The following is a 26,589-nucleotide window of genomic DNA, read 5'->3' as shown; positions in this document are numbered from 1 at the left end:
CTCAGGACCACTTATCAGCAGCCGAAGACCATAAAAAGCGCTGTCTCGTTGACGAAGCAAGATAGAGCGAATACATTCCCTTTCCTTTGAGGCGTCATTCCGTTTTTCTTAATGCACTGCTAGGAATCGTTTGTCTTTAGGCGAATGTCCAGTTTTTCTGAGGCCGTGAAATTTATGGTATGTCGCCGTGGGCAGTGCTTTGTAGAGGGAGTAAGAGCGGTCTCTGAAATAAACGCGTCACTTGAAGCCTTCAAAACTATATGTGCCTTTAAATTTCCGACCATGCCGGTACGGTGAACACAATAACTAGGCAAGAGATATGGATGCCACCTTTACTCGACTTGGTGAACCGCATCGTTCAAGCAGCACCTTCTCAAGAACTTGATGTTTCCCGATTCCTTCCACTCTTCAGGAGCTTTTACTAAGCTTAAGGCAAAGGCCGTTCGACAGTGTTGAGACCTTAAAAATAGTAAGCTTTTCCACTACGTTACCCAGAAGATTGGTAATGTGCTGGCAGAAAACAAATGAGACGAAGAAAAACTACCAGCTCATTGAAAGAGAAATTCGCAGATGTCATTGCAGAGTCGCGCTTGCTGTGATGAATTTCAGTATTTCATTGCAAGGTGCAGTATCCAGCGCACCATGGATTAGAACCTGTGCAGCCTGTGCATCCTCTTGCCTTGCATGTGCCTTTGTCGCAGTCCTGGAAATAAAACCATTATGCTCATGAATGCAGAGCTAAATTTCTCTGGTTACAGAATTCTGCGAAACAATAATAATTGAACACGCAGGTGGAGGAGGAAAAACTATTATCTCAAAAGAAAGGAAACCAGAGCATGAGGTTTTGCTTGATGATCAGAAGACGTTGCGTCGTGATAAATTAGCAGCTCGCTCGAGGGCCCGGCGTTGGACACCCGGACGGCCTATCTGAGCAGCGCCGCCTCTCAGTGCTCAGAAGTACTCAGTTAAAGCATTGATATAGGGAGATCAGCGGGGCAAGTCCATAAGATGTTGGGTCTATCGGCACGTAGACCCTAGAAGGTGCTAAGTCTACTATAGCTACCTAGAAATATGGCGGCATGCGGGGTTGGCGTAGGGAAAGAGAGCGTTTGAAGCTGTCGCCAAAGCACCACTTCAGATTTTCCAAAATATTTACCGCTCAGTGTGAACCAGCGTACGTGTCAATAAGGCATTATGATGACGTGCTACGTGATCAAGTGGTTCTTAGCGGAAAATTCCAAGTGGGAGTCGGCCAAAGTCCTTGCTCGGTAATTGAGACTTCGGGAAGCTTCGTGCGTGACCCTGTTTCCAGGTGCGTGTGCAGTCTGAGCGCGGATCTAGATGATGGAAATGGTGTGAGTATGGATTGGATCTATCCTAAGGATGACAAGAGCAGCGGAGTAACCCGGCTTTTGGCAAAGCTACTACGTTGTGCAGACTGAGAATCATTGAGAATAGTAGTACGTGATGTGCATGATGGCTAACGCACATTCTTCCCCGTCTTCCCGGGTTCAAGTTCGAACCATCACGGACACAAGGAGACAGCCAGTAGCGGATGTAGCTCCCTTAGCTAAAGTTGCCTGCTGAGATATTCAGTGGCGATCCTGGTGTTTACTGGGGAGAACCCTGGCACTCCCTTGTAGCCAATCAGTGTATTGAGTCGGATCCATGCTCTTGGGTATCGGAGCGATGGATAGCCTACTGTGAATATGCCTGAGCGGTGAAGCCTCTTCTGGGAAAATCTTTTCATACGTGATGTCTCAGCGGTAAGTGAAGATCAGTAGGGGTGTCCGTAAAGCATTTGTACTGTGCTCTCAAGCGCTATTCGTCTAACTTATCTAACTTATCATGTCCATTTGCGATGAAATGTCCCGCTGGAGTTCCAGTATAGAGGTAGACCTAGAACAATTTCTAGGCTGAGCGGACGAGGGTATCTTCTTTATTCCTTTCTCGCTTTGAATTGGAAGAGGTATAGGAGACTCTACGAGATCACGGTGTTTACGAAGGCTTCGAGGGTGCGCGTGAGTTAGACTTCCTTTATCGCTTTAAGACGATTGGTGATACGTATAATGAGGCGAAGTATTTGTGAGACCGTACTGTTGAGTTCAGCTGAGATTGTGAAATTCTCGTCATGATTTTGAATAAAGAAACCAAAATCTCTGATGGCAGAAACTTGAGGGATGAACTCTTCTCGTTTGGTACGTTCTATGTCTGCGCCGCTGCCTAGCGTGGTTTAGAGGTGTGATATCAACGCGGAAAATATGCGGTGTAGGTTACGGATCCAATTTAGTTTCTCTGTTTAGACAGCAGCGCCAAATTGAAATTTGTGTTCTCTTGGGTTGAGGGCGTTTAAAATATACAAAATTTTGTAGGTAAGTGACGTTATGAAATGCCTAAGTAATGTCGAAAGCGAGTATTGTATTCCTTCCTGCTCTAGGTACTGTTTGTTAGTTCACGCTCAAACTCGCTGGCACGAGGCTTTATCATTTTGTTTGTGAGAAGAGATGAGATCAGATTTATTTCTGACAATCGTAGCCACATCCAAATGCTTCCGCATTGTTGGTAATTTTTGTCGTTGGTTTTCGCTCCTTATCTCGAAGGTTCCTTGTCAGCTTTGAACTGAGCGGAGCCGAGAGCAGGCAGGATTCTGTACCACAATGAACCTCGTGTAGGTTTGTTGATTTGGCCGCGGCCTAATAGTTTTTTCGGGTTCAAGTTATCCTGATAAAGACTCCATTGACCATTCTATTCAGTCTTCCGGTCCTAGTGCATGGCGTTGTCACCACCAGCTACATTTAGTGGAGGTGCTAGGTTGAGGATACTCATCGCGCCCGCCCCACCCGGCCGAGGCCACCCCGATTGAAAACAAACTGCGAAACAGCTACCGTCTTCAGAGGTTTCCGCCAGTACACGGAGTGCTTTCGGACCGCGCCTGAGCGCAGAACGACAGCCTAGCTCCGACGTCGCCTATCACTACGACACCAGCCGCAATTATTTTGCAACAGCTTCGACTACTGCCCATGCGAGGATTCAGGAGAATGGCTGGAGCACTTCTAGAGTGTGGCTGTATTCAACAATAGGTAAGACTAGAGGAAAGTAAAGCACGTTTTCTTTGCCCTGGAAGGCAGAACTATAATTTCGTACTAAGATCACGAAGGTCCTCCGGCGACGTGGGAATCATTCAGGAGCGAGATTTGTAAGACTTATAGAGGCGTCGTCTGGAAAGAAAGAGTGCAGCTGCTTCTGCATTCAGGAATCGAGCCCCCGAACGAAGAAGTAAGTGGCTAAGTAGAAAAAATTAATTGCCTGTTTCTTTGAGCTGATCCTTACATGGAAGAGGTTAAGGTTGATATTTTGATGCTATTTGCTAAGAAGGCATTTTTTGCCGATCTTACCCACAATTCACGAAGCTCGTCGCTGAATTCGTTAGTAAAGAAGGCACGATTGAGAAAACAGCAGAATCATAACAAGACATTACCCGCGACAGCTCCATGTCACCACGGCAGTCATTTCGGAATGCACCGATATCATATACAACCTGTGGAATGCGACACACAGCACTGTCCAGGAGTTGTGTCGCCTCCTACCTTCTTCCTAATAGCCTCAAGTAGCCACTCTGTCAGAAATTGTCTGCGGAGAAATGGAGCATGCGCTTGGCTCCGTGTCACCGACGGCTCCAACAGAAATTGAACTAATGACCTACGCCGATGTAGCCTTCAGTTCCCGGGCAAACGAGACCTCCACAGTGCACTTCGACGTAAAAGAGGTGTTCGAAATCATTACTCCACTGCCCACGCCCCCACCCATCCTACGAGCCACCCTCAAACTCCGGTGAACGGGACGCCTGGAGTGCTTCTGACAAGCGCCCACTCTTATTCCACTGCTGTGATTCCTGCCATGTTCTTCGCCTCTCAATGTACCAACATGTCCGTCTGGGCTGCACCATCACCATGCTCCGCTCAACGCGCGAAAGGACGGCGTGCCTCGAGTGTATATATACACTCGAGTGTATATATATACACGTTTCGCACCAACCATCGCCGTCAGCCTCACGATACGCGTGACCACGACACAGCTACGCAGTCACAGTGTAAGGAAATCTTCCAGCCCGCGCGGGGTAAACTAAAGAGAGCAACTTTAGAGGCTAGGTTCCTTACAATCGAAACACCGAAGATCCTCCACGGACCATGCCTTATGATGATGCCGAATTCACTACGCCAACTCTGCATGCAAAGATAAGTTCGATGACGATTCGACCTCACTTTGTAATGACGCGGCCATCCGAAGATAAAATCGTAGCGCGTACCCCAGCCATAATCACTGCGCTCGCAAAAGCCGAGACTGAACTTCAAAGCCAACTTGCAACACAAAGATACAAACCATCGACTTTCTAGTGGCATTCGACGGTTGCGCAGTAAGTGCGCTGTTAGGAACAGGAGTTGACCGTTTGCGGCTCAGCTCAAGAAAGTGACTACCACTTGGGGTGGGTCGCGAGTCCGTACCGCTGGACGCCACCTTTTTTCTCCATTGCCATGATGCACCAAACGAGTGACCATCAGCAGACTTGTCAATTCGGTGGTGTTAGTAACGCCGCAGCACTGTTCTTGAGATGATAGCTTAGCCATGCACTTTTTACTGAGCATAAAGCGATCATCAAGCGTCAATCAAAGAGCCTTCATCACTCCGGGTGGGCTATACTAGTTAAAAGACATGCCATTCAAGAATTATTCAGGACCAGCAAAATTTGAACGCGTAATAGACATTGTGTTGGCTGGCCTCTAGTTGCAAACCTACCTGGGTATCGTGACGGCCCCTTAGTCTACACGATGAAATTCGACAAATCCCAGCACAGGCTAACGGCACTACTGACGGCACAGGCTGACGGCAATTTTCAATATTTAATCTCAAAGGCATAGAATTGGTGCCTGTTTTCCTACCAGTAGCTGTTAGTTCCGGCAACCTGATGACAAGAAAGCCGTCGGCAGATTTTTGGGTTCAGGTGCATTATAGAGACGCTTAATCAAGAACTTTTTACGCATCGCCGAACATCTGACTAAGCTTTCGAAGGAAGCCTGCCATTCAAATAAGAAGCGTCGCAAGCTGAATGCTTCAAGAAGGTTCAGCGTCGTTTAGACGCCCTTGAAGTTTTAGGAAATTGTGACAAAGACGCTGGGACTGGCATTTATACGCATACGGAAGGAGGAAGCAGCGTGGGCCTAGGCGCCATACCTGTTCAGATAAATGACCGTCTTGTCAATATAATAGCACGCGCCAGCTGTCTTCTGTCGAATTCCCAGGCTAACTATTCTACAACCGAGAAGGAATGCCTCGTCATCATCTGGGCTAAATCAAAATTCCGTCCTTGTCTGCACAGATGAGCATTTCACTCCATCTATCGCCTCGCGCTATTCCGGCTTGCCAGTTTGAAAGACGCATGCGGTCGCCTCGCTCGATGAGCATCTGCCTCCTTATGCTCAACATTAGCGTCGTCTGCAAGTCTGCACGTCAGCAAAACGGGACAGATTGCCTATGGCGAGGCGCTGTGGAAACGCCGCCGGAATGGGATGATAAAGACGCCTTTTTTGTAACTGATAACCACCAGCGACTTCGCGCAACAACAAAGCTCAGACTAGCTGCAGCGCCTCCGCGTATACCTAGAAGGCATGTCGCGATCACTCCCATAGTGCCAAACAGTTGATAAGCCTCATTTTGTCTTGAGCAACGAGTTCTAGAGAACAAAAAAATTGTGCTTAAGAAAACGCCGTCCTTCTTGTCGTCCCTACAAAACTTCGTCGATAGTTCTACAAGCTTCGCACGGTGAGCGAACAGCTTTGAACTCCGGCTTTTGACGTACTCTCCTTTGAATTTCGTGCAAGTGTTACCACTCCCGTCGGTCCGCTGATGTAAGACACAACTTCGAGAGTTCTTGTAACTGCCAACAAGACTAGCCGGATTTATACAACCAGTTCAACTACCAGCGAATGGAACTGCTAAGTCCCTTCCCTCGCCGACTACCAGCGGAAACAAAAGATCCACAGCGTGGCTGCAAAGCCTGTTTTGCCAAATTAATAATAGTAAACACCCTCCTTTGCCATGGCACCCCGGAAATTTTCATCACGGAGAGAGGAATTGCACTTACTTTTGAGTTCACCAAAGTAATTCTGCGGTACAGTCACACAAGACCCAGATGACAACCGCATGCCATGAGCATGCAAACAGCCTCACGGACAACTTGAACAAGAATATCGGAGATGCTGTCTATGTACGTCGACGAAGAGCACAATACCTGGGATGCCATATGCTGCCCTATGTTGTCTTTGCCTACAACGCCGCAGTGCAGGAGACCATCCAGTTAGTATCATTTAGTCTCGTCCACAGGAGGCAGTTGAAAACTACAGTCGACCCCATCTGCTAAACGTCACCGACGAAGACAACCTCGATGTTGACGCCTACCTTAAGCGCTCAGAATCTTTTGTATGATGCGCCGCGCATAAGTACCCGGTCTTTAATCCTCGGCGTTTATTATGTACAGTCTGCCTTTATTATTCTTAGTCACTCCTTGTTTTAAAGCATCGGAGTGATGTTTCTTTGAAAGAGGAGTAATGCCGTAAAGCTTTGAGCTGCTGTTTGTTCCCGTTCAAAACCACCGGCACGTGGCTTTATAACTTTGTCGGAAAAGATGCGGTAAGATTTATTCGAGATAATCGCAGCAGCGCGCAAGTGCGTCTACTTGTTCGCGGTTGTGCTAGTTGGCTCTGGCTACTTATTTATAAAGTGCTTTTTGAGCTTTAAATTGAGTGTGGTCGAGAACAATGCGAAATGTTCTGCGACAGCTACCGAGCATGTTTGTTGCTATCGCCGTCACCGAGTTGCCACAAAAAACGTGAACAATGGAGGGGAAAGCCTCAGGTTGAAAAGAAGAGGTCTTGTCTTCATGTGAACCAAGCATTCATCATTGGCGGGGTTTATTTAGGGCCTTCATTCTGAGGAGAAAGGCCCGGGGGGGGGGGGAGGGGGGGGGGGGGAGCAGTTTGTGATATGGGAAGGGTGTCAGGGTGGGGAGCATAAGATTGAAAATCTTGTCCAGGTACGATACCGGCTAAAGAAGATCGACAGGCTGATCTTCAAAACAGAGCTATAGATATTCGCCATTTCAGCGGAAAGGAGTCCGGGTTGTGGAGCATGGAGATATATGCGAAGGTGGGCTTGAAAAGTTGTGCGTCCTGCAGCGACAGGAAAGCTTTTGCCAGGCGATGACAAATGTTGTTCTCTAAACAATGGCAAGCACCCTGAGAGTTTTCCCTCCCTTGTTCACGTTGTGCGTATCAAGAACCCAGTGATCAACAAAGAACCCAATGATCTGCCCTCTCTCTTCTATAGAAACCGAGTTGCACACTTATTTGTGGGCCGAAGTTTGTGCAATATATAGTTCACTTAGAAACTAGTTCAGGCTGGTCCACCATCACCGGCGTTGTCGCCACCACTGTACAATGTAGTCCTGGAAATTGACGCACGTAAAGGCTGCCTTCGACAATGTCAGGCGAGATGCATTCTTGGCAGGACTTAACAGTTTGGGATTCGAAAGAAGAATCTAGAAATACGCCCACGGTTTCTTGACTGACCGTATGGCGACGATCGCAAATAGTGACCTTAGAACTGATCGCCTCAGGATACTCAACAAATGGCACTCCGCAATGCTCAGCCGTGTCACCCCTGCTAAGGAAGATTGTTGTGGTCAGCCTTCCCAAGGGGCCAGACGCCATAAAAAGAAATCATTAAAGATGTGTTTTACGCACATGATTTAGCTATTAGGATCCTTAAGTGCATGCTTTGCGAAGAGACTCTAAAGCTTCATGCAGTAGTCAACGCTGTAGTCCTAAAAGCACGGAATGCGGAATACGCTGCTTCACCAAAAAATGAATACTGACAGCATTCGAAAAGCCCGGTATAACGAGCCCATCAACCTGGATCTTCGGTTAGAAGGAAGACCCATAGCGAAACTGCAAATAGCATGGATCCTAGAGACGTGGCTTCAATTCAACATACCAGGAGCGCAAGCAGAAAAATGCTATTCAAATGCGTAGCAAAGGTGGCGCAGGCGCTTCTTGAGTAGCCAGCCACACAAAAAGAGGTTCAAAGCAGACAACGCGCTCAGCACAAGTCTTCGCGCTAAAAAGAGATGTGTCTGTTCTCTCTGTCTATGTACTGTTCCCTTGCGCCGTTTTATCAAGCAGTAAAGAGAGCTACTAACAGAATAACGACACCTTTCACAGGATTCGTTACCTCGTTAGAAGAACTACTTTGTACTAAAAACGATTGGCTTGCCTGTTTTGACACTAGCGGACGAAGCGTCCTGAATCCTTCAGTCTTGCACTCATTTGAAGCGAATAGATTGCATAGCTGAGATTAAATCATTTTACTTGCCCTAAGGAACATCCCAACCCACTCCCAACCATCCCAACTGCCGCACGCGGGAGAACTGGATGTCGACGTGCGACCCGAATTGCGAGACTAATAGAGTTGATATGGTGCGTTCATCCTGGTCCTATCAAGATGTGGAGGTGCTCGGTCGGAGAGCTGTAGTGACTACATGATTACGAGGTGTCCAATAAGATTACACATGAAAAGATTCTAGCTTTTTGACCTGCCAAAAGACTGGGAGATAAAAATGGTGGGTCAGATTCATAATTCAGGTGATATTTGTTCCTCAATAATTACCGCCCAATGTAATTATCATGCATTCCTGGCAAAATGTTAGAGCATATAAGAACTAGGCAGAAATTATTCATTTTCTCGAGATAAATTCTTTCTTTAAGAATGCAGAACATGGCTCTAGATTGTTAGTTGCTTGAGAAACAACTCGTTTCTTTTGCGAATGATTTTTGTTTACTGAAGCATTTCATAACTTGATGCCAACCGTTTCCTTCGCGACTTCTCGCAGTCTTTCCATTCTGCTTCTCACGTCTTACTGATTTTCAAACTTTCCCTTCTAATACTGACCGAAAAGTGTTCTCATGGCTCAGGGGTATCCTCTTTAACCCTTTAACCCCATGATTCCCGGCGCTCAAGACAGAGACGAAGGCTGACAGAAAACACCACAAAGAGTTGTACCAGTGGCGCTTTGTGGTCTGCTTCCTGTCAGTCTTCGTCTCTTTCTTGTGCGCCGGGAATCATTTGTTATGTAGGACGAACTAGCCCACCAGTTCGTCCTTTAACCACAAAATTATTTGCACAAAAACGTGCCAAATGCCGAATTCAATGGTGATTATTGCGAAAATGCCAAGTCACGTTTACAACGCCCTAAAGGCCTGAGACGTGCTTTTTTTAATAGACACCTACCGCCATCTAGCGTAGAAAATTGCAACCAACAAAATTACAGACCATAACGCGGCTTTGGCAGTCGTAGCAGCACAGCATCGGGCCGGACGTGTGTGATTCGTCTTTGGCAATATATGTACAATCTCCCATGACGAGCACACATCGGGGTTAGCTATTAAAAGGTTAACAGTACCGAGTATGTAACTGCAATGAATTTACATCTAGACCTTCTTCAGTGACCTCTGGTGTAGCACAATAATCGGTACCCGGTTCCCTGTATTATATAATCTACATCAGACCTTTCTGACTGTATGACTAATTCAACTATTAGGATGTTCATGTAGGACTGTCATCTGCATTACAATCACCAACCTCAGTGATTTCTACAAGCTTGAAAAACACCTTTTAAATGAATCCAACTGGTTTAGAAAATGGTCAATGCGGCTCGACACTACTAAACGCTATTGTATGATCGTTTCCTCCAGCTGCACCTTCTTTTATTATTAAAGTATTGGTTCACTTAACAAAACACGTTGTAGGGCTAGTTGATGAAGATTGGTTTTTTGAAATTTTTCAGCGCTACATAAACTACAAGGCACAGAAAAAAGTACAAGGGACTGGCGCTGACTCCTACTATATTTAATGAAGCAGACATATTCTACATTTATACACAATGGGCGACCAGAGCACATGCGGATAGGAAATTTTCGGTATATTAGGAAGCGCAGACTGCATCCTATCTTCTATTTAATAATCTGTATTCGCTGCCTGGCAGGGAGACTAATGTGGTGCTGACACACGTGTCGCCGTTTATTTGATAATAAAACGCTTCGGACAATTCGCATGCTAATCTCTCCTTGCTTCTGCCTAGAATTTTGATTAGTAGTGGCTCACGTAGCGGCTCAAGTAGTGGCTCACAGTTGTTTATCGTTCTCATTTTGCAGGAGCGGCAGTGGGTGGGTAGATTTTCAAGCGCCGGCGTACGCCGGCGTGGATGTATAAGACTGGCCTAGCGTTGTCTCCGTTGTGTTCAACGTGTGGTGCGTGTGGTGACAGAACATTACCTCTTGTGCTGTACTTTGTACAACGCGGAACGGGCTGTGTTATTCGGATCCCTCAAGAAGGCAGGAGTTTCTCACAGTTCTCTTCAGGACATTGTTTTCCCGCGCGGGAGCCAGTCGAGTAGAAGGGATGCTTCTCGCCTTCTACTTTACCTGCAGGGCACGGATTTGGCCTCCACATGGTGACCTCAGGTGTGTCTATTTGGGTTTTTGCGGACAGTGTTTCTGTGATTTCTATTTAAGTGTCACTACGGTGGAGCAATTGCTGGCAGCAACTGCAAGGCTAATCCCACCGGTAGTTTACAACCACTCAAATGAACTCAACTTTCAAGCGCATCAGAAATGTTACTTGTCTACCGGAAATCTACCCTAATCTACCGGAAATTTTTCACCCGCGTACGCTCTGGTCCTTCATTTAGCATAAATGTAGAAGGTATCTGCATCATTAAAAATATTTGGAGTCAGTACCAGTCAGGTGTACTTCTTTCTGCGTCGTTGTTTAGCGCTAAAAATTTCTTCAATGAATCAGTTATTGCTGCTGTTCTGCTTGTAATTAACTCCTATAAATATCGTGGCCTGCATATTACTTGCATTATTTCATTGTACATGTGAGTTAAATAGGCATTAACTGTATGAGCTAAACACATGTGATCTAAAGTCAACGCTAACCCAATGCAGGGGTACATAAGACAGCACTTTGCATCAGCACCCATGCCACATAAGCTTACTGTACACAAAAGACTCGTTCGTTCAAAACTGGAATATGCTTGTGTCTTATGGGACGCTGCTCCATACTAATGTCCTAACTTCCCTTAAAAGCATTAAGAACTGCGCTGCCTATTTCACTGTCGTTAATTATTCATATGATTCTAGCACCCCATCTTGAAAAAAAGCCGGTAGATCTGCCTGCCTTTTCAATGTGGCAAAATTGTTCTTTCCTGTGTGTTTCAAAAATTATATTAATTTAATCATTTGCTGACGTAACATCTTTTTCACTACACCCTTATCACTACACATTTTATCTCGCATGGAACATGTGCAAAATTGCGGTGTGCCATCTTGTACTCATATGTACCATTATTCCTTCTTACCAGGAACCACCACAGAATGCCACTGCATCATGCCTCCAGCCTCCATTTCTGAGACCACTAACTTCAATGAGGCCTTGAAGGGTCTTATCGCTTTGTTATTTTGCTGAACTGAAATTAATGAAATAATTTCACCGTGATTGCCGTTAGAAGCGCTTTAAACATCAAGATGTGTGCCAAGCTTTTGCTGATCACTTCAGCTCTTGTTTTGTGCGCCATGATAACACAACTGCTGTTATCACTCTTGAAGACAGCGCTGACTCTTTAGCTTATGATATTGTCACCGAGCATGAGGTTCTTTCGGCGATTCAGAAACTTAAGCCCAAACTTTCAACAGGAATTGATGAAATTCCCAGCTTCATAATCAAAGGATGCGCTGACATTTTCGGCCCTGTTTTGGCGCATTTGTTCAACTTATCGTTGCGAACTGGTGTTTTCCCTCGTCATTGGAAGTTGTCAGTAGTTGTTCCTGTATTCAAGTCTGGCGATGCTTGTGATGTAAACAACTTTCGTCCTGTGTCACTAATTTGTTCTTTTGCGAAAGTTTTTGAAATGATTATGTGCGAACGCATGGGCTCATACTTCAAACAGAAGATCTCGATTCTGCAGCACGGTTTTTTGAAAGGTCGCTCTGTGGAAACGAATTTATGCAGCTTTCTTGATTATACTGGGCCACATGTATTTAATCGTGGTCAGGTAGATGCAGTCTACTTTGACATGACTAAAGCTTTCGATCTGGTTTCCCATGAGGTACTTCTGATGAAGATGGAAAGATACGGACTTTGCCCCATATACTGCAGGTGGCTCAAAAGCTACCTTGGCAGCCGCCGTAACATGGTACGATTTTCCGGCTGTGTTTCCAACGAATTTCTGTCATCTTCGGGAGTGCCTCAGGGCTCCAACTTAGGACCGCTGTTGTTTTTAGTGTTTATTAATGATTTGCCGTTACATGTCAAGAACTCGAGAATATTGCTCTTCGCAGATGATTTCAAATTATTCCGTAATATTGGAGATATTGAGGACTGCCGCCAATTGCAAGCTGACATTAACAACGTTGAGAATTGGTGTTTGATGAATCGCTTAAAACTGAATATTAAGAACACTTCCGTTCTGTCTCTAACTAGGAAACGCGACACAGTTACGTTTGATTACACACTTTTGGCGGGTGAGATTTCTCGCGTGGCTCATGTACGAGACCTTGGTGTTGTTGTTGATTCAAAGCTTGATTTTAGACTGCATGTAAATTCAATTGTGTTACGCGCATTGAGGCATATTGGTCTTATCTCTAGATTAACAAAAAAATTTCGACGGCACGAATGTCTACGCACTCTATACTGTGCCCTTGTGAGACCGCGTCTTTAGTTCGCGTCAGTAGCCGGGAATAGCGCATCTGTCGCCTATTGCACGAAAATTGAAAATGTCCAGCGTAAGTTCATACGCATCTATTATGATCGATATATTGGTCGCCGTCGTTTCTACGACTATGATTCTCTCTTGGCAGACCTCAATATGTCTACCCTTGGCGACAGGCGACGCATACGTGACATGCAGTTTCTGCAAAACGTCGTGCGCGGTTACATTAACTGTGGGACCTTACTGATGTCGCTGAATTTTCGTGTGCCGCATGCAAAAGCTGCAAAATGTTTCGACACATTTTATCCCGATTTGCACGCCATCTGTCGAATGACTCGTTTACAAATCTTATATAACAAAACGTTTAATGACATGGACATATTTGCCTAATTGTTGTTTTCGTGCCTTCTTTTAAATCTTTTGAAGTGGTGTTTTTGATGTATCTGACCTAGTGTGCGCTCGTTTAGGCCACTTGGTTGTTGAGGCACACACAAATAAACACATCTATCTATCTATCTATCTATCTATCTATCTATCTATCTATCTATCTATCTATCTATCTATCTATCTATCTATCTATCTATCTATCTATCTATCTATCTATCTATCTATCTATCTATCTATCTATCTATCTATCTATCTATCTATCTATCTATCTATCTATCTATCTATCTATCTATCTATCTATCTATCTATCTATCTATCTATCTATCTATCTATCTATCTATCTATCTATCTATCTATCTATCTATCTATCTATCTATCTATCTATCTATCTATCTATCTATCTATCTATCTATCTATCTATCTATCTATCTATCTATCTATCTATCTATCTATCTATCTATCTATCTATCTATCTATCTATCTATCTATCTATCTATCTATCTATCTATCTATCTATCTATCTATCTATCTATCTATCTATCTATCTATCTATCTATCTATCTATCTATCTATCTATCTATCTATCTATCTATCTATCTATCTATCTATCTATCTATCTATCTATCTATCTATCTATCTATCTATCTATCTATCTATCTATCTATCTATCTATCTATCTATCTATCTATCTATCTATCTATCTATCTATCTATCTATCTATCTATCTATCTATCTATCTATCTATCTATCTATCTATCTATCTATCTATCTATCTATCTATCTATCTATCTATCTATCTATCTATCTATCTATCTATCTATCTATCTATCTATCTATCTATCTATCTATCTATCTATCTATCTATCTATCTATCTATCTATCTATCTATCTATCTATCTATCTATCTATCTATCTATCTATCTATCTATCTATCTATCTATCTATCTATCTATCTATCTATCTATCTATCTATCTATCTATCTATCTATCTATCTATCTATCTATCTATCTATCTATCTATCTATCTATCTATCTATCTATCTATCTATCTATCTATCTATCTATCTATCTATCTATCTATCTATCTATCTATCTATCTATCTATCTATCTATCTATCTATCTATCTATCTATCTATCTATCTATCTATCTATCTATCTATCTATCTATCTATCTATCTATCTATCTATCTATCTATCTATCTATCTATCTATCTATCTATCTATCTATCTATCTATCTATCTATCTATCTATCTATCTATCTATCTATCTATCTATCTATCTATCTATCTATCTATCTATCTATTACTCCAACTTCTTTCCGACTCTTTACTGCAAATGTTATAACTTAAGCGTTCCTTTCTGTTGTGCTTACGTGCCTTGAAAGTATGTATAATAAATAAACAAATAGGAAGCCGGAAAAGCTAGTAATGAAGCCACTCAATAAGTTAGCGGTAAGAGCGAAAGTACAGGAATGCTGGACATCGCTGCACACCTGATATTCCATTTTGAGGGCAGACGATAATCTTGGATTTGTACCAGTAAATGATAAACTGACTGAATTCATATCTATGTGTACATAAGAAGTATGGGTAGAATATCAAGGCAGCATACCGGTAAGCACTTTCAGAAAATAAAAGATTTGGTTAAGAAAATGCAAGGAAGAAAGCCTGCAACACGAGAAATAAAAAGGAACTGGCAGAGCTATCAATATAAATAGGCATAATTTTAAGACTCAAGAAAGTATAATATGCGGACAATTGAACATACTCATGAGAAAGAAATTAGCCACAGAAATGGTCAAAAGAAAACTCGCCAGGGGCAAATATCACACGTATGCGCAAGAAGCACTACAGAGTAATTGAACATCTCGCTTTCAACGATAGAGGCAGTAAAGAATTTCTTACAAGCAATGCAAAGAGAGTAAAGCTGCTCAGGAGCATGTAACTGTCAATACGGTCAAAGGACGGGGGGAGTTCTCCTGAAATAATTGTCCACGCTGTGTATGCAAAACTTCGCCACCTCATAAGTACCGATATCTTGGAAGAACTGTTATTCTATGTTAATCTATAAGGTAGGGGACATCAAGAACTTCAGAATATACAGGCTGGTAAGCTTACTCCATGTATCCTGCTAGGTATTTATAAAGGTTGCCGCAATACAATCAGGACTACCTTAGACTTCAGTCAGCCAAGACAGTAGTCTGGTGTTCATTACTGCCACTCAACGATACTCCATAGTCACACTGTTTCTGAGGTCATAGAGACCTGCAGCCAATAAGACCATCCCCTGTATATAGCCACCATAGAGAGAAAGCATTTGACTTTCGGCGAAACCTGAGCAGTCATGCTGCTATTGCGAAACCACTGTGTTGCTGAGGTGAATGTTAATGTTCTCGACAATACATCATCTATAAATATGAGAATACCTAGTGTTGATAAATATATAAAGTATCAACTAAATGTATATAACTAAAAATATTTTATTTTTATTTTAGGGGACAAGATTATATAGCGAAACTGATGGCCGTCATCACAGAAGCTAAGCTGTGTTTTTAAATTTTCATAGTCGGCGGTGTGTTCCAAAACATCGAACTTCAAAACTACGCATTTGAAAGCTCTAAGAGTTGGAACTTCAATTACACTTATGTTGGGCCTAGTTGGTGCATGATAATACTAGAGAAGATCGATGTGCGCAAAATATTAGACAGTCCACGTACACGAGAGAAACAGGGGAGGCGCAACACTAACAACTTCTTTATTGTGCTTAAACCAACACATATATATATATAGGTGTGTTGCCAAACCTGCGCAAGCGAACAAAAACTCAAGTCGTCTGAAATTAGAGGCAACGACGCGAGCACAGAAACTTAAACTCGGCTGAGTATAGAGATATGGAAGTATCGCTGATGCATCCTTCAGCTTTTTCCTTAATACAAAATGCTTCGAGACCCAGCCGCGCGTGTTCATTTCTGCTTGTGCCCGGAATCGTCCTCTCTTCGAATAGTGGTGCTCAATTGCTCCAGTCAATAATGTGGGACACAAGATGCGCACCTTTGTCAATTTCGTTCCTTACATTTAACGCATGCTCTCTGACTCGCTCATTTATGCAGCGCCCTGTTTGCCCAATGTACGTCTTTCCACATGAGAGTGGGAAAGCATACACAAGTCCGGTGGAGCATGGGACAAAGGTTGTCCCATGCCTGATTTGGCAGCCATGCCTTCCATCACCGCACGTGCGGGAGCATAGCTCAGAAAGTTTGTTCGGCGCAGAAAACGCGAGAGGGACTGCATGTCTGCTTGCCATTCTCTTGAGGTGGTGTGAGAGCTTATTAGGTAAGGCATCACCACTGGCCTGTGCGTTTCAGACTCGGCCTCTAGGTTCAGGATCAGGATCAGGGCCTCAGCCACAGCTGCCAAAGCGACAAAAGGTAACCTGCTGCAAAAAAACCTGCGCACCTGGTTGTCAAACTTGCTTGTAATTTATGCACACATGATTTTTTGAGGGCAAGAGTTCCTTCTTTGCTCGTGGGTGGTATTCCCGGCATACATGGCGTTCACAGACCTCGAGCTTAACGTTCAAAAACTCCAAAAAGTTCTTGTGGGGTAGATTTTGGGGAAAAACAAGGATTTTTCCGTGCTGCTTTAAATCATCTAAAACTTCATTAATCATATCCAGGCAGGAAGAGGTCAGTCTTTAAAATCAATAAAAATATTCGACAATGCACCTAAAAATGTTCAAAAATCATCCCTGCTTCAAAAACATGGTCTAAGGAATGGTCAGTACAACCAGAAACATATCGCAGAGAACCGAAAAAACACATGAACCAATACAAATGCCATTCCTCTGCACAAATGGCTGGTCGTTAAAAAAAAATTCACCTCAAGGTAGTTTTCCAAAAGATTCAACATTCCTCACAGAAAGTCCGGCAGCATTCCGGAACGTAATGATATCGTTTTATTCAGTGCATGATTTTACGGTACTCAAAATTTCACCCTGTGGCACTGAATAGAACAAATCTTCTATATCTACTGAAAAAACATAACCAATATTTTCATTGTTGTGCATTAACTGCACAACATCATGTGATAGTTTGCTTCGGAACGGGTCGCTCACCGCTAACAAATTCACATTCTTCTGCAAGAATTGCCTTACGCAGTGCTGCCAACAGGCAGACTTGCTGATAATCGTTCTGAAAAGTAAGTATTGCCTACGCGTTTTCGCTGTAAAAAATACTGGTAAATGTCTACTTTTACGCAGGTGTGGTAAAAGGTATATATTTGCATTGGTTTAGAAGAATAAAGTAGTATTTAGTGTTGCACCTGTCCTTGTGTTTCTCCCGTGTACATAGCTTGTTAATGTTGTGCGCACATCGTTCATCTGTAATATCATCTTCAGCTGCTTTATGCTCGTACGTGATTCGAAGTCTGCGAAACAGCCACGTTTAAGGCAGGTTTTTATGCAAGCAAGCTAAATATTCCCGCGCATTTACACTTGCAGGTATTTCAAATGATTACCTTGCGGGAATACGGAAAGTAATTTTTTTTCCCGCACACCCCCGTCCCCTAAGCTTTACTCCTGACAAATCACTGTAAGACATTAAGAGAACACTGTCCATATTTCGATCAGTTTGCGTTGGTAATGTGCTACGAATGGGCATTTTGTGACATCGTGAATGCCAGTTTGGCAGAAAAAGTCGTTTTCATACCAAAAATTGTAAAGTTGGAAAATATATACATCCCGAAAGTTAAAAGACTTTTAACGTTGATGAGCACGTCGAATATATTGTGTTTGCTTCCTTTAGTTATCCAAGTTTCGTATTAAAGCACAGGTTTTAGGCGCCCGTGACCGACTGAATGAGAGCATCGGTGATAAAAGAGAACGAAAGCAGGGCGCAGAAGCAGGTCACGCGGCGGCGACCCACGGCAAAAAAAAAAGAAGTAGAAAAATATTATTGTCGAGCAGGTTTGAAGGCTCGAGTTACGTGTAGCGCACCTATGCTCACGGCGCGGGTCCTGCTTCCCCAACCTTGGACTATAGCGGAGTGCGCGAACCTACGGTTCGGGGTGGTTTTATCCTTCTCAAGAAGTCAGATGGAAGCAGACGCATCTTGACGCGAGCAGTGGCGCCTACTCCCTTCTCGACGCCGCCACCCGATTCCAAAGCTTTCTTTTTGATTGCGCTATACGGATCGTACTCACGCGTAGACGGCCTGATGATGCGCTGCCACATTCGGCATGTCATTATCATCTCGCCCTTCTTTCCCCACTTTTTCTGAATAGACTCTTTAAGAAAATATAACGTTGAAGGGCAAATGTGCCTTCCGTTCCCCGTGTCATTTTCCACGCGCCGTTTTAGTTAGCTTGTGCGGAATCGTGCTCCCGTTTGTGATCGTTTTTACTCAAAAAGTGATGTGTGACGTTTTACTTTAAATGGTGAAGCGTCAGAGGAAAAGTTAGTAACTGATGTTTTACATGAGCAGCTTCGCAGGCGATTGATGATCAATAAATTTAAATAAAATAATCTCAAGGAGAACAGGGGATACGGCGAATAAGGCACTGAATTGTGCTACAGAGCACATAAAATTCAGAGCAACGGCATTAGCACTCTGTCAGGCGGCGACAATAATGTGATTTCCGACGACTGTCATTAGCCCGAGTTGAAATCCTTGCCTCCGTCGTGATCACGTGACTAAAGCTGCAATGACAACTGGAAATGTTTCCTGGCAGGACTCTCTGAGAAGAGGCTCAGCTCACAAGTTCAGCGGCGGCCGAACGCCGTGCGCGCCGCTGAAGCATGTCGGTCCGTGGTCTCAATATGGTTGAAATATCGCAGCAGTCGTGCTTAAAAATCCCAATACCGAGAAGCGTAATGGCCGGTCAATTTTATTATTCCCTCTTCGTTCTGTAAGAAACTGCACTATATTGGCACTGCAACTACACGAATGAGAGGGATGCAAAAAGTAGTTCAGTTTTCAATTACGCAATCCTTAATTATTTTCTCTTTTAACACACAAAAAAATTCGACGCGGCACTTTGTTGACCTAAAGTGCGGTGAGGCGAAAGCTTTTAGCGCGGTGTTGCTGCTTGTGTCGCTGATGTGTGATGAAGATGTTGATTAAAGACTACAAAGAGCGTTCAGGGGGCGTCTGGCAAGATTGTCTGGGGAGCGGTCCTCACGAACGATGGTGGCGCCTCTCAATGACCTTACACGGTTGTCAACCACACAGCGTTATCATTTTCTTTGCGATGCCACCAGATTTATCGCGATTGATCGTGGCTGCGGGCAACTGCTTCTTCATGTTTCAGACGGTTGAAGTTATTTTGGTGCCTTATCTCGATGACGTCGTCAGTTTGATTTACAGCTTTAATGTAACACATTTCTGCGATTATCCCCGCTGCCGAGCTATGTGCCTATGCAGGCTTTCGCCTTAAAATTGAATTCGTGTCGCTCTAATCTACTTTCTGCAGCAGCCGACGCTGAGTTCGCCTGCCTTGCATCTGAGGTATATTTATTTCACGAAATGCAGCCTCTTTGGAAATGGCAGCGGTTAGTAAGTAGTCAACGGCATAGGCTATTTACTGTTTGCCCTCACTCGTTCCATTCATATTGTCTTCAATTAACATGACAAATCTTTTCAACACATGGGCTACACGTTTGTAGGCTTTGTAACAAGTAAAAGCATAAAACATTCAACACGTAACCGCGGAATAACGTCAGCTGCAAAACCTCGGCTACAGCAGCTGACGGGTAAACAATCAGGAGGATATGGGGGCTAGTAGCTTACCATCCCTACACAAGGCTTTCCACGAACTTTTTTTCTTTTCGTCGGGTCGCAGGCGTCCACGCTAAATGAAGTACAAAGTAAGGCTTTATAACCTTCATCTTTATAACATCGCAATTTTCTGCTTACACAGCAGACATCCGCGAATTCTAGAATGCCTTAACAGTCTGGGTGCAACAGGACTCTGTAAATAGCTTTGGAAGCATGCCACAAAAATGCTTATTTTAATTTACAAATAATTAAAGGAAACATCTAGTATCTTAATGACCCAATATAAAACAATGTTTCTGCTACTTTCCAGACGAGATTGTCCTATGGTGGGTAGACCTAAATTAAAAAGGTTCAGATCATCATCAGATAAAAATTGATGGACTTTCTTCAAGTGATACTAACGGTAATTAACACATTCTTACTAAATACTGCAAAAAGATCTGATCTCGAATGTGAAGTGAGCTGGAGCTATGGCATTTATTTTTGAGCTTTATAAAAAGAGATTTTTGACAGGCAGGAAGGAAAAACATGTTTAAGCAGGCTCACATAGACTGAGAGAAGCAGTGTTGGTGTAGAGGTAGAGCGTCCACCTAGCGGCAAGAGGACCGCAGTTTGAATTCCAGTGCCGCAAAATTCTCAACCCGGTGTGAAAAAAAAAAGACTCCACGTGTCGATGGAATTGCATAACCAGACCTGTGGCGCAGCCTGCTCTCTGTGATCAGATCCGGCAAAGCACTCCCTCACCAGAACAGGATTTGGCCATCCTGGTGTAGTACTTGTCCACGACCTTAATGAAGGAACCAATTAACCCTCTGGCCTCAGTGCCCAGGGGCTGCGGAGCAACTGATCGAGGCGGTGGTCAAACCTGTGACGCTGCGAAGGGTGCTAAGAATCTCTGGCTCCAGACAGGCCGCCATTGGAATCTGAACATGGTAACGTTTAACGCTAGAACCTCATTCAATGAGGCTAGTCTAGTAGCGCTGTTCGATGAACTAGCAGGTATTCAATGGGATGGCATAGGTCTGAGTGAGATTAGCAGAACAGGCGAGGCACATACAGTATTAAAGGACGGGCACATATTATGCTATCGCGGATTAGAGGATAGACAAGAACCAGGTGTGGGATTCCTCATCAGTATGGATATAGCTGCCAATATAGAGGAGTTTAACGGTATTAATGAGATGGTGCTGCAGGCCTACGCGCCTATATCCAGTCATGATGACGAGATCATTGAAAGCGCCCATGATGACATGGAGTCGGCAATGAAAACACAATACACTGTACTGATGGTCGACTTCAATGCGAAGGTATGCAACAAGTAGGCTGGCGACAAGACGGTAGGTGACTATGGGATAGGTTCTAGGAATAGCAGGGAGAGTTCAAATCAAATCATTTCAAATCAAATTTTATTCCGCAACAAAAAGTTACGAGGAGAGCAGGTGAAAGCTCTGCGAAACAGCCTGAGGAGCCCTGACCCCCTAGCAAAAGGGGCAGCATAGAAGCGGGCGGCTAAGGAAGAACAATTGGACAAAACATATACATGAGTTAGGCAAAATATTCCAAGATGAAAGCACCAGGAAAAGAGGGGAAAAATAAAGTTCAGTGTATGAGATCATTACACAAACATTTCACGCAGTTATTTTAATGATATACCAGATATGCCAATGATAGTTTTTTTATTACGCGATTTAGAAGTGTGGGAAGTAGAAACTTCGGCATTTGTTGTCCATAACTGGCTCTGCATTTGGCGACGAACCACACTTCGGGAGGGCGAACATTATAAACAGGGGAGTTTTCCGCTAGCCGTGCTAAGCTTGTTATGGCATCATTAATTTTCCGTAAACAGAGTTTATACAAACGACATAGCTTGTAGTCATACAATGATGTAACGTGAATTATGTGGTGCTTCTTGAATAAACCTGCAGTGTGAGCGCGATACGGGACTTTACAGGCCAGGCGTAAAGCTCTTTTTTGTAAGACGGAAAGTTTACTAATATTTCCAGCGGTTGTTGTTGATCACACAAGAAACGCGTAACTTAATAAAGAAGAAAATAAATAATTATATATGAGCATTTTAACAGACGTAGGGAAGGAGTAGCAGTGACGGCGCATAATGCCGGTTGTTCTGCATAGTGTGCTAATAATATTGTTCATGTGATGATCCCATGTCATGTTTTCTGAAAAGTATACGCCCAGTGATTTAAAGTCTTTGACCACTTCAATTTCAGTGTTATTTAACAAAATAGGAGACAACTGCACATGCGTATGGCAGCGGTGAAATAAAACAGCCTTCGTTTTATTACTGTTAACTTTAAGGCAGTTCATTTGTGCCCATGCATTAATTTTGGACAGTGCGCTATTTGCTCGACTAGCTAAATCTGAACATGATTCACCGAAAAAGAACAAACTCGTGCCACCAGCATAGATAATGCTGCTTTAATAGATATTATCGAGGAATGTTCTCCTTCAATGACGACAAATTAAGAACGGTATTGCAAGTAGGACATAATTAATTTGATTGCGATGCCTCTTATGCCATAATGATCAAGCTTTTGTAGCAGAAGGTCATGATTAATTAAGTCGAAGGCTTTTGAAAAATCTAGAAAAAGCCCAAGTACCGTATTTCTGCATTCAAATTTTCCTAAAAAGAATTCATTTTGGGCAAGTAGTGCGACCTCAGTAGATCTGTTTTTGCGAAAACCGTACTGTGAGGAGCTTATCAACTTAAAGCGGTCAGTGAAAGAAGTCAGGTGTTTCAAAAAGATTTTCTCCAAACAATTGAAAAACACAGGTAAAACCGATATTGTACGATAATTTGACAAATCATTTCTTTTAACCTTTTTAACTGGAACTTTCACTTTCGCAATTTGCATGCTTCGGAGAAAAATTCGCCGTCGACAAACTAGTAATGAAAATATGGGTAAAGCAAGGAACCAGTAAATCAATTGCGTGTTTTGCAGGCTTCATTTGAATATTGCCGGCATCCGCGGTCCTGCTATTGCTCAAGGCTAAAAAAGTGGCTACAACCTCACTGTCTGAGACTTGCTCTAGAAATATGGTTGGATTACTTCAATCATTCATATATTTTAGGTCAGAAGTGCTAGTGCTAGGGCCGCCAACTGACAGAAAGAAGTCATTGAATGCATTGGCTAATTCAGTGCCTTGAATCTCAGTCCTATTCTTAACTATATTAGTCACCGCTTCTGATGCATTATTAATTACAGCCTTAAGTGCCTTCCATACATTGTCTGTGCGTCTTTGTGTTGAATTGATCAGGTTAGAATAATATTGCTTTTTTGTATCACCAAGGTGTTTAGTGAAAACATTTCTGTACTTCTTGAATTCCTTGAGCGCTTCGGGAGATTTACTGACTATAAATCTCTTGAAAACTTTATCCCGATGTTTCATAAGCTTAAGGATTTCTTTATTTACCCATGGTTTCCGACTTTTTTGCATTGTTTAAACGCCTTGATCGGGAAACACAATGTATGTTTCAGAGAACTTTTCAATAAATAAATCGTATGCTAAGTTGGGGTCACTCTCCGTAAACATAGCAGTCCAGTTTATTTTGATAAAGCAGTCTCTAAAAGCAGATAACGTTTCAGGAGTTATGAGTCTAGGAATATTCCGAACGCAGTTGTTTAGGTATATTATGAGCTTGACTGACGAATAAAATTATAGGCCAGTGGTCGCTAATATTGTTAATTAAAGTGCCAGCTCTAACAAGGGAAAGATCTGAATTGCTTATAAACAGTTCACAGAAGTGTTGATGATTGTGGGGTGATTCGCGTCAGCGACTTTATGTATTTTTGACAGGAATGATACTTTAGTAATGATTCTAGCTTGGTCTTAGCACTGGTATCAGCTAACATGTTGATGTTGAAGTCACCACCTCTAATAAGTGCGTATTTTCTTTCACTCACATATTCTAAAAGAGAGTCTAAAAAAGAAAAGAACACAAGAAGATTATTTGAGGGATGGTGGCAAGAAACACAAAAACATAAGTACCACATCTAATAGCAAGCGTTTCGTAAAAAGGGGTGATGAAGCAAAATTCGAACATAAGTTCAGAATCTATTGAGTTTGATATTATTATTGCTACGACACCACCCCTCTTTCCTGGCGATTCATGTAGTAAGATTTGTACATTGGAAATACAAACACGTCCTCTTCCTTCGAATTCTTCGAACAGTCGAAATAATTAACGGATCATGAATACCTTCCTCCGTCAAAGAGAGAACAGGAATTGTGCTTGGAAGAGCCCTAAGGGTAAAACTGAAAATGAAATCGACTTCATACTATGCGCTCAACGTGGCATCGTGCAGGATGTGGAGGTCCTCGGAAAGGTGTGTTTCAGCGGCCACAGAATAGTAAGGTCTCAAATTAACCAGATTTGATGAGGGAACGGAAGAAACTAGTGAAGCGGAAGCCCATTGACGATTTAGCGGTAAAGGAACGTAGAGGATTTCAAGATTTCGCTACAAAAAAGATATTCGGCTTTTACAGAGGAAGATGATCCTAATGCTCATGCAATCCAGAATAATCTGACAGTTATCATTACTGAGTGCGCAGTAGAAGTAGGCGATAGGACGGTTGGACAGGATACCGGCAAGGTACCTCAGGAGACAAAAAATGTGATAAAGAAATGCTAAAGTATGAGGGCGTCTTAACCTACAGACAGAACCGAACTAGCTGATCTATTGGCGGTAATAAATAAGCGCAGGGCGGTCGACGTAAGGAAGTTTAACACGAGACTCTAGCATGCTTTAAGAACAGAGGTAGCCTAAAAGCGGCGAAGAGGAAACTAGGCAGATGTGAAAACCAGATGTATGCGTTAAGCGAAAATAAGGGCAATGCCGTTATCAATATGAATAAGCGTGTTAATGTAGCCGAAGAGTTCTACACGAGTTTGTTCAGTAGATGATGTAATGAGAGCGTTAATGAAAGAGGCAGGAGCGAACAGCAATACGTTATCCCGTCAGTAACGAAAGAGGAAGTAAATAAAGCTTTAGGAGCAATGCAACAGGAAAAGGCAGCTACGGAGAATAAGCTAACGACAGATCTGTTGAAGGACGGAGGGGAGATTTCGAAAAACAGCCACCCTGTATACGGAATGCACTTTGACCTAGATTGTACCAGAAACATGGAAGAACGCTAACATTATCTTAATCCATAAGAAAGGAGACGCAAATGACTTGAAAAATTGGAGGCCAGTCAGCTTACTGTCCGTTGCCTAAAGAGGTATTTACTGAGGTAATCGCTGATAAAGTCAGGGCAACCTTAGAGTCGAATCAATAAAAGGATCAGGCAGGCTTTCGTGAAGGATATTCCCCAATAGACCACATAATATATATTCACACTATCAATCTTGTGATAGGGAAATGCGCAGAATATAACAAACCCCTATAAATAGCCTTCATTCTTTACGCACAGCTACCATACTCGTTCATAAAGTCAGTGATAAAATTCCAGTGAACAAAGGCGTCAGACAGGGGCACATGATGTTTCCAATTTTATTCACCGCCATTTTACAGGAGGTATTCCGAGGTCTGAACTTGGAACAGTTGGGAATAAGAGTTAATAAGAGTTAAGAGTTAAGAGTAATCTGCGATTCACTGATGACATTATCTTGCTGATTCACTAAGGAGATGGACTGCAAAGCATGATCAATTAGTTAGACAGGCCGAGCAGAAGGGTTGGTTTAGAAATTAACATGCAGAAAACCAAAGTAATGTTCAGCAGTCTACCAACGGAACAACAATAAACAATTGGTAGTGAGGTGCTGGAACTGGTAAGAGAATACATCTTCTTAGGGCAGGTAGTGAGCGCTGATCCGGATCATGAGATGGAAATAACTAGAAAGATAAGAATTGGGAGAGCGCATATGGCAGGTTCCCTCAGTTCATGAGTGGTAGTTTAGCATAATCCCTAAAAAGAAAAGTCTACAATAGTTTATCTTAGCAGCATTGACCAACGGTGCTGGAACATGGAGGCTAACGAAAAGGGGTCAGCTCAAGGAAAACGAAGCGAGCTATGGAAAGAAAAATGATAGGTGTAACGTCAAGAGATCGGAAGCGGGCAGAGTGGGTGAGGGAAAAAACACGGTTTAATGACATCCTAGTCGAAATCAAGAGAAAGAAATGGGCTTGGGCAGGGCATGTAATGCGGAAGGAAAATAACCGCTGGTCCTTGAGGGTAACGGCATGGATTCCAAGAGAAAGGAAGCGTAGCAGGGGGCGGCAGAAGGTTAGAGGGGAGGATGAGATTAAGAAGTTTGGGGGCATAAATTGGGCACAGGTGGTAAAAGACAGAATTGGAGAGACATGGCAGAGGCGATTGCCATGCAATGGGAGTGGTCAGGCTTATGATGCTATTTAGGATGAATGCGGTCGTAAGGCCTCCATTTATTTTAAAGTCCTGTCAGGTTTGCATTGCTTTGGTATGATCTTTTGTACCCCAACCTACTTCGCAGACTCTTATAGAATATCATTGCTCAGCGTTGGCTGTAAAGTCACGCACAAAACCCTTCGTAGCGCCCATATCAATGATTATTGCCTTTTCGGGATTTATAAGACTGGGGGCAGATTATAAACCCCCTGACGGCAGGC

General features: G+C 43.1%; 1 long non-coding RNA gene across 1 annotated transcript in view; it reads right to left on the bottom strand.

The window, feature by feature from the left end:
* Positions 1-318: 318 nt before the first annotated feature.
* The window catches only part of LOC144135139 (uncharacterized), a 60,360-nt gene continuing 34,089 nt past the window's right edge, over positions 319-26,589 (bottom strand). The window contains exons 3-4 of the long non-coding RNA XR_013315388.1: positions 19,994-20,054; positions 319-703 (exon numbers count right to left, since the gene is read on the bottom strand). This is a non-coding gene — a long non-coding RNA (uncharacterized LOC144135139). The remainder of the gene's footprint in view (positions 704-19,993; positions 20,055-26,589) is intronic.

This window comes from Amblyomma americanum, chromosome 5 (assembly GCF_052857255.1).
Source record: "Amblyomma americanum isolate KBUSLIRL-KWMA chromosome 5, ASM5285725v1, whole genome shotgun sequence".
NCBI lineage: Eukaryota > Metazoa > Arthropoda > Arachnida > Ixodida > Ixodidae > Amblyomma > Amblyomma americanum.
This window is presented reverse-complemented; position numbering and strand designations above follow the sequence as displayed.